Here is a 12,839-nt window from a genome sequence, read left to right as displayed (position 1 = left end):
ATCGAAGCAGATGAGGAAGTTTATTGAAAAGCATCTAATCACCAGGTTTGGGATGCCTCACCACATGATCACGGATAATGGGATCCAGTTTCAAGGAGAAGTAAAAAGTCTTTCCCAGGAGTACAATATCGAGCATCATAGATCTTCTCCATACTGTCTGCAAGCTAATGGGGCAGTAGAAGCCGCAAATAAGAACCTTAAGAGGATTCTCGTAAAGACAGTGGAGTCGCATCGGAATTGGAACGAGCAACTTCCGCTCGTTTTATGGGCTTATCGCACGACGGTTAGAACGTCTACTGGGGCAACACCGTTCTCTTTGGTATATGGGGCAGAGGCCGTTCTCCCAATTGAGGTTGAAAAGCGATCGTTGAGAATCACAGTAGAAGCAGAGATTCCCGAGACGGAATGGGTGAAGAAGCGATATGAACAGTTGGCGTTAGTGGACGAGAAAAGGATGGAGGCTCTTTACCATGTGCAGTTATATCAAAGAAGGATGGCCCGGACCTTCAACAAAAAGGTCAAGGCCAGCCCTATCAAAGAAGGGGATATGGTGCTGAAACAGATCCGAATGACGCACACTAACCCTAGGGGCAAGTTTAGGCCAAACTGGGAAGGACCGTTCTTCGTGAAGAAGATCCTGAGCAAGGGGGCGGTGAAGCTTGATACTATGGACGGCATGGAGTTCTCCGAACCTACCAGTCTGGATAGGCTCAAGAAATTCTTTTCGTAAAAAAAAAAAAAGAGATAAAAATTCCCGATAGGTTGAAAACCCGCAAAGGGCGATCTATGCAATAATAAGAGACATCCCAATGAGTGAAAACCCAAGAGGGCGCTCATTTGAAAATTCCGGGATAATAAAAGGAGAGTTGAAAAATCGCTGGGACCTGAAAACCGAAAAAAGGCGGGTCCTGGTAACAGTAGTTATATCTTGAGCAATTATGGAAATAATGTGTAAGTGGCTAAGTATTTCTGTTGCTTGTAAATAAATAAAGGCATGAATATATTCGAAGAGAATGTTTGAAATGATTATGATCGACTGAATGCATGGTATTACAAGTCATGAGTTATACATTTCTTTTCCCCACCACCAAATAAAAAGCCTACACAAACATCTTTTTCACATATACCCGCTATACATCACGGTAGTACTAATAAAGTCGTAAACCAAAACAACGACGGGACTATCAAGGAGGAGGAACCCCAAAGTCCCCAAAAGCCCTCAAGCGAATCAAAGCCTCTGAGGTAAGGTGCCCACTCCTCGGCTAAGGCCTCCTCGGCAACCCGATGACCCTTTACCGCAATCCGCAAACTCTCCTCAGCAGCTCGCTGGACCTCTATATCCACACGGCTCCTCTCCTCGGTTGCTCGACCTCGCTCCTCCCAGCTGGAGCACTCATCCTCCATCTCTCGATAACGATGTATGATCTGAGCGTCATCATTCCGTAGTGACTCTCCTCACCCGGCCGCCACGCCCTCCTGTACTCTTCGGCCCATAGAATGGAGGCCTCCCTGTAAAGAAAAATAGGAGGGAAGCAATGTAAAAAAGGAGAAAGAAAAAAAAAAGAGAAAATATATATACATTCATTCATAATCATATGCATACATATCACTACACTAGGTTATACAATACTCACCAGATGATGGGCGTGACTTAAGTCAAGCCGCACGCAGAAATACTTGGATAGCTCCACGAAATGTGTGCAAGTCTAGGCAGGCTTCGATAGGCAAATTAGGATTCGATCTATGGGCACAGGCCCCGCTACGGACTGCGGTCTACGGCATTATCAATGGGCATAGGCCCCGCTACGGACTGTGGTCTATGGCATCATCAATGGGCACAGGCCCTGCTACGGACTGCGGTCTACGTCATTATCAATGGGCACAGGCCCCGCTACGGACTGCGGTCTATGGCATTATCAATGGGCACAGGCCCCGCTACGGACTGCGGTCTACGGCATTATCAATGGGCACAGGCCCCGCTACGGACTCCAGTCTACGGCATGAAGCGACTGCAGTCACAAACTCTCGGACGAGTGATAAAGCCCAAATATCAAAGCGACTGCGGTCAAAACCTCTTGGACGAGGTCTCAATTCCAACTCTCGGACGAGTGATAAAGCCCAGCTATCATCAACGAAGAGCACCTACGATCGATGTAGAGATTAAGGTCGAACGGTTAATTTGGAGATATGCGAAACAAGCAAACGCCTGCGATCGATGTATAGATTAGGGTCAGATGTTCGATTTGGAGATCTGCAATACAAGGAAACGCCTGCGATCGATGTAGAGATTAGGGTCGAACGATGGATTTGGAGATATGCAAACGAAAGGACGCCTGCGATCGATGTATAGATTAGGGTCGGATGTTCGATTTGGAGGTCTGCAATACATGAAAACGCCTGCGATCGATGTAGAGATTAGGGTCGAACGATGGATGTGGAGATATGCAAACGAAAGGACGCCTGCGATCGATGTGGAGATTAGGGTTGAATGATTAATTTCAAAACGAAAGAGTACCTGCGATCGAGATAAAGACTAAGGTCGCTATAAAAAGCAACCTTACCTGCGGTCGAGATAAAGACTAGGGTCGCTAGAAAAAGCAACTTTACCAGCGGTCGAGATAAAGACTAGGGTCGCTAGAAAAAGCAACTTTACTTGCGGTCGAGATAAAGACTAGGGTCGCTAGAAAAAGCAACTTTACCTGCGGTCGAGATAAAGACTAGGGTCGCTAGAAAAAGCAACTTCACCTGCGGTCGAGATAAAGACTAGGGTCGCTAGAAAAAGCAACTTTACCTGCGGTCGAGATAAAGACTAGGGTCGCTAGAAAAAGCAACTTTACCTGCGGTTGAGATAAAGACTAGGGTCGCTAGAAAAACTAACTTTACCTGCGGTCGATGTGAAGACTAGGGTCGCTAGAAAAATCCATTTACATGCGGTCGATTTAGACTAGGGTCGCTAGAAAAAGCTATTTACCTGCGGTCGATTTAGACTAGGATCGCTAGAAAAAGCCATTTACCTGCGGTCGATTTAGACTAGGGTTGCTAGAAAGAGCCATTTTACCTGCGGTCGATTTAGAGACTAGGGGCCCCAGAAGGAGCGTTCGCCGGCAGCCGATTCAGAGGCAATGAGGGGACAGCCAAAGTGAAGATTGAAGACAATATAGGAACTTGCGACATGGAGATCAGGTATTTCTCCTCCCACTCTATAGGTGTCTTTTACTTTAATATATTTCGCATTGCATGTGTTGTATTTACGAAAATGGTTTTCGAAAAAGCACACACGTCACTGTCAAAAATAGAAAAGTAGGGGCAACTGTAGACACCGGGGTCGGAGGACCGATGAAGAAAAATTATAAAAAGGGATCCGAATCAGTCGATTAAAATAAATGATGAGTCGATAAAAAATAATAAATAGAAACATTGTTCGAAGGAACCGTGGAGGCCGGCTTGATTGAATTTAGAAATTAAATCGAGCGACGGGCGAATCGGTTCTGCGAATGAAATCTTAAATCATTTTGCCAAGTTCGGGTATTTCATGCCATTTTCTTATTAATAAAATCTCGGGTCAATAAGGGTTTTGTTTTAGTATTCGAACAATAAAAAAAATAGTTTTGTAAAAGCTAATTTTATAACATCGATTTTGACAAAAATCATTTTTGATAAAATCATTTTTAAATTTTGGTTAATTTTAGAATTTTTTTAAATATTTTTATATACAAACGTGGTTTCGAGGACCGCTGTGTTCGTCACGGACCGTTAGACGGCCCGTGACAGGGGCTGGGCCGTCTAGGCCCAGCCCAATGGCACTTGGCTTTGGCCAAGTGCAATTTCGCTGCATTTGGCCAAAGCCAAGTGCTTTGCATTCCTTTTTTTTATTTTATTTTTTTTGTTTTTTATTTTGTTTTTTTTTATTTTATTAAAAATAAATAATATAAAAATAAATAAAGTAAAACAAAAAGGAAAAGGAAAAGGGGAGTAAGTTTCCTAAGATAATTTGGCTAATCTTTGACTCCAAGTTTACTTGGAGCCAAGGATAAACTAATTGTTGGGATCTCCATGCCTATAAATAGGATGGAGCTCAATGTACAAAAGGGAGGAGAAAATTGGACCCGAACCCTTGGAAAAATTCAACGAGACCCAAAATCTCCCAAAAACACAAAAAACCGACTCAAACACAATCAATCGACTTGATTTGGATCCCCATTACCGATTGAAGAGGTAATAATCCGAGGAACTAGACCCATTTAATTCTTTTATTGCATTTTGGTTATGTAGATCTCTTTATTTACTCTTTTATTGCACTTTTATTGTTTAGTTTTGTCAAATTAATTTTCTGTTTTCATTCTACAAATACTTGAGTTTGGATCTAAAATAAAAACCTCATTTTATGTCCCAATACGAACTGTGACCCCATTTAGGGGTAGTTCGGGACTAAAACGTTGTAGATCTAGATTTAGAAAATGTTTTAATTAACGTTTTAAAATAAAACATCGTTTTGGAAGTCTCCGTTATAGACTATGACCCGATTTGGGTAGTTCGGAGGCCAAAAATGATAGAATAGATTAGATTTAAAGCTTTTTAATAAATCTGGAAAGTTTGGGGTTGTTTCTGTAATTCTGTCTTTTCTGTTACTAAAAGCAGTTTACCGATGGATTTTCCGTCGTAAAGCTGCTGGAATCCGAAAAATGTCTTTTTAATCCCCCTTTCTTAACTTTTTGACATTTATACTTGTATATATATGTATATAATTATGTAATATATTTATTAAAATTATTTTGGAAGTATATAACTAATAAATGTTCATTATATATCTATTTATTATCCCTTTACGTATCATTTACACTAAATTAGCTTTTATAAAAATTATATATATATATATAGGTTTTGCTTGTTTGGTTTTTTTGAAATAACTAATTGATAAATGATTTTGGGGGTTTATGGGCTATTAGTACATTATTTGTGTTTATAGATATATTTGGGTTAAATGGGAGGTCATATATGTATATAGGGGTATATTAGAACATTAAATATAGTCTTTATGCTTTTTGTTTTCCTAATTATTTTTAATAATAATCTATTTATTATGTATAGTATAATAGTTATTTTCCTATTTAAATATTATTTATACTAAGTTAGCTTTGTAAAATTATATATATATATATATATATATATATATATATATATTTATGTTTCTTTAAGTCTATTTGAGCTATATTAGTGATTATTTTAAGGATTGTTTATTTGAGCCTTTTGGGGTAATTAATTAATAAATATTTTTGGATTCATTAAACACTATTTTAAGTATTAATATTTAGATGTACATTTGGGGGTTATTTTCTATATATTTATTATGTAAAAACTATTTGGAGTTAAAAGTTATTTTCTTATTTATGAACCCTGTTCATCGTTTTTATATGTTTTTAATTAAGATAAAAAAGTGTATTATATCTAATATTATTTTCATCACTATTTCTACCCATTAATATATATTATCTTCTCTATTTTGTTTTAATAAGTATTATTACCCTTTTTGTATATATGTATATATTTCAAAGTATTTGGTTGGGTGAATTTGGGCTTAATTTGTTAATGGTTGTGATTATGTTAAAATGAAGGTTAATTGAGTGAAAAAGGGGAAAATAAACCACAAAAAGAGATTTCAATTTGGTTATTCAAACTAAAGTTTTTCTAGATATTCTTAAAGTGTAAATAAAAGGGTTTTCATCATTTCAAACGATTTCCTAAAACATCACGTTTTAAAACCTTAATTCGTTCCAACGACGGATTAAGTGAACCTTGTAATTAAAACCGTTTCTTAAATTATACATAATGGAGTTTTGAATCGTTTTCTTATCCAAATGGTTTTGTACAAAAATAAATGGACTTGTATGCTTAATCACGTTTTCTTGTTAAAGCTTTTTATCTCACACTTTCAAACACTCGAATCGTTCCAACGGCGATTCGAGTCGATATCATGTAAATTAATGGGGTTTTGAAACGTACCTAAATCGTTCCAACGGTGATTAAGGTACGAACCATGTAAATAAACTCGTTTTGTGGAATGAGCTTAGCTTAGAGTTAGTGTATAATATGAAGTATAAATCACACTGTGAATAAATCAATTCTTTCTTCTCCCCCTCTCTCTCCTATGTACTTTAAATTTATGCAAAATGGGTGATTCTTTACTAAGATGGCTCTTAATGACATGCTCAAAACGGTTTTCAAAGCGAGAAAGAAAAGGTTTCAAATGAATTTTAAACTTAAAGAAATATGCGATTAGTTCGTTATCGCCTAACACGCTGAGTAGAAGGCCGGTGGTTCATAACCGGGCGATGTCGGGATGCCTAGTAGCCTTTCTCCAGAAAGGAGCTAGCCTTCTCGGCTCGTACCTAAGTTTCCCGAACCCTCACCGGTCTCCCGCAAAGGGATCGGTGTTCATTTTCCCATTCGTGGGTGGCGACTCTTCCATATCTCCGAGCTCCGGTCCTGCCGAGTAGCTTGATTCCACGATTGGTTGCTTTCGGCGCCAATCACCGCTTACGTCGCCATGAGGTGTCCACCCCCCGGTCCGCCCGGGCGAGGCCGTTCGGCACCTTGTCTAACAACAGTAACAACAGCACATCGAACGAAATAAACAAAACCTACAACCCCGGCCCCTCACCTACAACAGCGACGTTCACAGAAATCGCTTCTAGTTCCGCCAACTCTCCGACCTTGAAGTTGTATCCACGTTTACACTTCTCAAAGTCCGCTGCCGTCCATCCGGATAACTGAGCCATTCGCCATTGGTTCCAAATATAGTACCCGGCAGCTAGGAAGTGACGCACAAGCTCGTCGACGTCTTGCTTACGATCTTTATCTGTCGGAAGTAGGGGTGGACAAAAAAACCGAACAAACCGGTAACCGAACTGGAAACCGATAAACCGAACCAAAAAAGTCGGTTAACCGAACCGGTGGTTTTCATTTAGGGTTGAAAAAATACTCTGCTTTCGGTTTCGGTTTGAAGTGTACAGAAACCGCGGTTAACCGAACCGTTTAATATATATATATATATATATATATATATATATATAGGGGAGGGATCAAGTGAGAACCCTCCCCTAGGTGAGAACTCACCTTAGGTGAGAACCACCCAAAACTACGTAGTTTTGGGTGTCAAATTTAATAGAAAAAAACACTGATGTTGCTGGAGTTTGAACCCTGGCCTCCTCACTTACACTCTACACTGCTTACCACTGAGCCATTTGCTTCCCTTGTGTATTCTGCCGCGCGCTGATTAATATACCAATGACTTTGTAGCTTCTATTGTTTAATATTTGATGCATGCACTTATTAATATTGATTAAATTCGCATAATAATTATTAATAGAAAAAACAAATGTGCATAATAATTAATTATTAATAGAAAAAAACCAAGAACATGCTCTAATTTCTTATTTATTTAATTCCTCTATATTTTTGTAATTTATGTTTTAAATTGTTAAAGAACGATGTTCTAAATATTGTTACATATGTTCTAAACTTTATAATTTATGTTCTAAAAATTAAGATAATGTTTTAAAAAAATAGTAAATATATGAGCTATTTTTTTGTTCAAAAAAAAACTTACATTCTAAATAACATAACGTATATTCTAAAAAACATAACATATGTTCTAAAGTTTATAGTTTGTGTTCCAAAAATTAAGTATAATTTTCTAAAAAAAGCAGTAGATATCTGGATCGTTTTTTCACTTGTTCTATAATATAATTTATAACTAATGTTCGAAAAAACATAACACGTGTTCTAAAAAACATAACGTATGTTCTAAAAAATATGTCGTACGTTCTAACTTCATAGTTCGTGTTTTAAAAGTTAAAATATATGTTATAACGTATGTTTTAAAAAATATATAGTTTGTGTTCTAAAAATTAAGTATAATGTTCTAAAAAATCAGTAGATATCTGGTACGTTTTTTCATTTGTTCTATAATATAATTTATAACTCATGTTCGAAAAAACATAACACGTGTTCTAAAAAACATAACGTATGTTCTAAAAAATATGTCGTACGTTCTAAACTTCATAGTTCGTGTTTTAAAAGTTAAAATATATGTTCTAACGTATGTTTAAAAAAAAATATATTCTTATATAACATAAATTACAAAAATATAAAGGAATTAAATAAATAAGAAATTGGAGCATGTTTTTGGATTTTTTTCTATTAATAATTCATTATTATGGACATTTTCTTTCTATTAATAATTCATTATTATGCAAATTTTTTTTTTTATTAATAATTTATTACTATGCACATTTAATCAATATTAATAAGTGCATGTATCAAAATTAAACAATAGAAGCTACAAGGGCAATAGTATATTTATCAGCGCGCGACATGAATTACAAGGAAAGTAATTAGCTTAGTGGTAAGTTGTGTGAAGTGTAAATATAGGGTCTCAGATTCGACCCCCTAAGTAGCAGTGTTTTTTTTTAATTTTTCTACCCAAAACTACGTAGTTTTGGGTGATTCTCACCTAGGAAAGGGTTCTCACAAAAACCCCCTCCTATATATATATATATTTAAAAACATATATATATTTACTTTGTAAAATACAAATTGTATACTTTAAAAACTACTGATACTAAATACTTAACTAATAACTTATTATTTTATCCATTATAACTTATATCTTTTCTTTTGTTTTCGGTTGTCCAATACCAAACTAACCTAAAATCTAAAAAAACCCCGTGTTTTTTCTCTGTAACAAAGAACGCAGCAGCACCGCCGCTGATCTTGCTTCCTATCTCGAACCAACCATCAGTCTTTCGATCTGGTTTCGCATCCTGTCCGATCTCGAACGAACCCTCAGTCTTCTCCCGATCTCGAACCACCGATCTTGCTTTCGATCTCAAACCACCGATCTTGCTTCCGATCTCGAACCCTCAGTCTTCTCTCGATCTCGAACCACCGATCTTGCTTCCGATCTCGAACGAATCCTCAGTCTTCTCTCAATCTCGAACCACCGATTCTGATCTCAAACGAACCCTCAGTATTCTCTCGCGTCGCATACCCAAGGTAAGACGTTTATGGCTTTTCTTTTCTAAGCATAGCATAAGTTTCTTCTGAAGCAATTATTTTGACTATCACCTGTGTTAAAAGGTGGCTTGATGAACTTATCAGGAAGGTTCTTGTTTTTGTCTTCTCTGTTTTGGTTGCTTAGATAGTGGAAAATTTGGGGATTTTAATTGATTTTGTCTTCTCTGTTTTGGTTGCTTGATGAATTATATTTGTATTTATTATCTGCATTGTGTTTTTATTTGATTTAAAGCAACATTTTTGGACTATTGTATTGAACTATCACATACAAATAGAAACATGGACTGTGAAATTGAGCTTTTAATCCTACATAATGGAACCAAAAATTACAAAACTGATAGAAAAATGGTTATATTCTTTATCCAAATTTTGTTGCCTGTGATAATTATTTCCATATTGATTCACATGTTATTGATTCACATTTTTAGGCCAAATAATGCTTAAGCCATCTACAAAAAAATGTATTAAAAGTTACTTATTTTAATTGGATGAAGCATCATGTCTGTTTCTGTCGCAAATTTCATACTAATATCAAATCTGTGCAAATTTGGAATAGCAAGCTCAGATTTATATATTGAAAGTTGTATCCAAATTGAAACTTTTTGTTTGCTTATTGGAGCTTCTGTTGAATTTTAGGTTTATATATTTGGAATTGAATTTTGAGTTGTTTGAATGTAAAATTAATTGATATTTAGTTTAACTATTTTTCTTTTGTTTTGTAGAGAAATCTTGTGTTACTCATGATCATCTTCTTTGCACAATCGACGAATCACCACAATCGACGAATGATGATTGAGAAGATATGATGAATAGGATAATCGAGAAGATGTGATAAATTAATGTTGTAATTAATACTTTGATATTTTAATTAGGTGCTAATGGTTTTAAATGTCAACTTAAATGTATTGTTTATTTAATTAGGTATGAGTTTGAATTCTAAACTTTTATATTTGAATTCATTTTGTTTGTATATTTGAATTTGTGTATTTTAATATTATTTAAAAATTTAGGTTTGGGTAAAAATTATGGTTAATCGTTGATTTTTGGTTAACCAGTGACAATTGGTTAAAAACCATTAACCGGAAAATCTAACCGAAATTAATGGTTAACCATTTGTACGGTTAACCGATATGTATGGATCGGTTTCGGTTTGAATGGTTAAAAAACCGATAGTTTCGGTTCGGTTAATTTTATTGCTTCATGGACCGGTTAACCGAACCGTGTCCACCCCTAGTCGGAAGCCCCTTTAAGTATGACACGAGCCGCTCTTTAAAAGGCAACTTTTCTCGAGGCTTTAGCCAACGACTGGAATCCATAGGCTCCTCGTTCCACACTACTCGAAAAGAGAAGTCGCCGTCCAGCTTTCGCACCAAAAAGTAACGGTGTCTATACTCATGAACTTTGTCCTTCAACCCGCCAATCACCTTGAACTTTTGGTGCGAGAAGGTAACATGTTGAGATCGGGGCCCCTTATTTGGCCGAAAGAACTCGCGGAATACCAACCCAGTTGCCCGATATCCAGCCGATTGACATAACGAGTAGAAGGCCACCATCATCCTCCACCTGTTCGGATGGATCTGACCAGGGCACAGATCGTACTCCTTTAAAACCTCCACGAAAAAGGGAAGTAAGGGCAACCGCATCCCCGATTCAAACTGATCTTCGTAAACGATAAGCTCGTTAGCGCCACCCGCATGATGAGCACGGATGTCTTCTCCGAGCGCAACTAACTCGTAGGGCTTCCCCAATCGATACACCGCAGAAATAGCGGCCAAATTCGCAGCGACAATAATGCTGTGCGCATCTTCGACCGAAAAAGATTCCGGCCTTTTTGGCCGCTCCACTCCCTTAAATCGCCGACCATCAATATTTGTGACCCCCGCGTCACGCGTCCATACCCTATGGCGCATCTCCTCGTAAATCGAGGCTAGGGGACGCTCTTCGGTAATCAAGCCCTCTGGTACTACAACCACTACCTCAAGAACTTCGGCGGCAACTCCTCCTAACGGCCGCTCGACACTCGGCGGCGCACGCTCTACGGTTTTCTTCCTCTTTCTCGCACAAGAAGCACTCTCCTCTCCCGCGGTTGCCCGCCTTTTTCGTTTTACGACCCGGGGTCACTGGCGGCAATCTTCTTAGGGCTCCCCGTGAAGAACCCTCTGACATACTCCCCCTCCCCAGAAAAAACAACTAAACAAAAGAGTGAAAGATAGGAGAAATGAAAGGTACGACTGACCTCACAAAGGTTACGATAAACGTCGTAAGGAATGATCAGTAAAGCTCCATCAACTAATCTTTCCGGTACCCAGCAAGCGCGACTAAAATGGCGGAGCACCAACGGAACGATCGACAGGAAATAGCGGCTTCAAAAGTGAAACGAGACGGTCCAAAAACAAAAACGGGAAGAAACTCTGGCGAAATAAACCGAAAAAGAGGGTTTTCCCCCTGCATTTTTATAGCCAGCCAAAAACGGAGGCGCCGGCAACGCACGATATTCAAGGTTTTTTACGGCGCATGCAGGGGCATTTAATGAAGGGGCAATAAATTACGCACTAAAATCCACGAGCGCATGCATAGTTCTGAAAGGTCTCAATGAGGAAATCGAGCACCTTCCATCCAGCTGTCCACCACTCGTTAAAAAGGGAATAAATGCTATTAAATCTGTGTCTCCTCGCATGAAATACTCGGCTAACCTCGCCGGGGGGGACTACTTGATTCGGAATGTCACTTAGGCCCAAGAGGCCCAACAATGTCCGACCACCGAATGGGCCAGGACGGCAGGAGGCCCGCAGGCCCAAGTCAATCCGCTATAAATAGGCCAATGAAGGAAGAAGAAGGGATCGAGTAACTAATTTCCTACCTCTTTAACATGTGATTACTAAGCTCTCTAGAACCACTAACTGTCTTAATCTTCGGAGTGTCCGGAGGGACCGATCCCCGCGCAAAGCCGACCCCCGAAGAAGCCAGACCTTCCCGACGGAGATCCAGATCACTATTCCGCATTCCCAGATTATATGATATTTGAAGTTTTATTGTGGATTTATTGGTGATAGAATTGACTAGGTTGAAGTTTAGAGTTACTAAGAGTATATTAAGATGTCAAGATAGATAAATGATGACGTTAATGGAAGAAAACATTAGAATTTGTGGTCTTATGATGATTATGAAGAATCTTGATAATTTGAAATAATTTTGTGATCTTGGAGATTATTTGAGGAAGAGAATTTAGATTAGAGAATGTGAATTTCGAGGACGAAATTTCTTAAGGTGGGGAGAATTGTCACGTCCGTGTCTAAATTTCTAGAATTTATATCTTGATATTAGTATATATTATAATTATTGAGTGTGTGAAGTTAATTTGGTGCTATGGGAAACGTTTGGAGTTAATTTGATGGTTTTATATGTAAATTAAAAGTTAGGATAATTTTTAAAAGACTATATAGATGGAGGAGCAAACGCGATATTCGCCAAATTTGAGATATATATCTCAGATGATATACGATCATCATCCTTATCTGTTTTCTTTCCTTTTCTTTTTCTTTTTCTTTTATCATCAGTTTTCTCTGAACCATTTTTCCACCGTTTCTTTGATTTATGGAGATTCGACCGTCCGAATCACTCGAAATTTAAAACATAGCATCCTTATATATAGATCTAAGTCCTAACCGAAGAGTTTTTGAGTTTCGACAGTGTTTGGAGGGAAACGTCTTAGACATAATTTAGAGGAGAATTGAACGAGTGTGTTTTCTTCAATTAGTGACCAA

General features: G+C 37.9%; 1 long non-coding RNA gene across 1 annotated transcript; it reads left to right on the top strand.

Moving 5' to 3' along the window:
* Positions 1-8,616: 8,616 nt before the first annotated feature.
* On the top strand, positions 8,617-10,045 carry LOC136220201 (uncharacterized). Its single transcript, XR_010684431.1, has 2 exons — positions 8,617-9,054; positions 9,798-10,045. It is a non-coding gene; the product is annotated as an uncharacterized lncRNA (long non-coding RNA).
* Positions 10,046-12,839: the final 2,794 nt, after the last annotated feature.

Source organism: Euphorbia lathyris, chromosome 1 (genome assembly GCF_963576675.1).
Source record: "Euphorbia lathyris chromosome 1, ddEupLath1.1, whole genome shotgun sequence".
Taxonomy (NCBI): domain Eukaryota; kingdom Viridiplantae; phylum Streptophyta; class Magnoliopsida; order Malpighiales; family Euphorbiaceae; genus Euphorbia; species Euphorbia lathyris.
The sequence above is the reverse complement of the archived record's forward strand: the minus strand, read 5'-3'. Positions and strand labels throughout refer to the sequence as shown.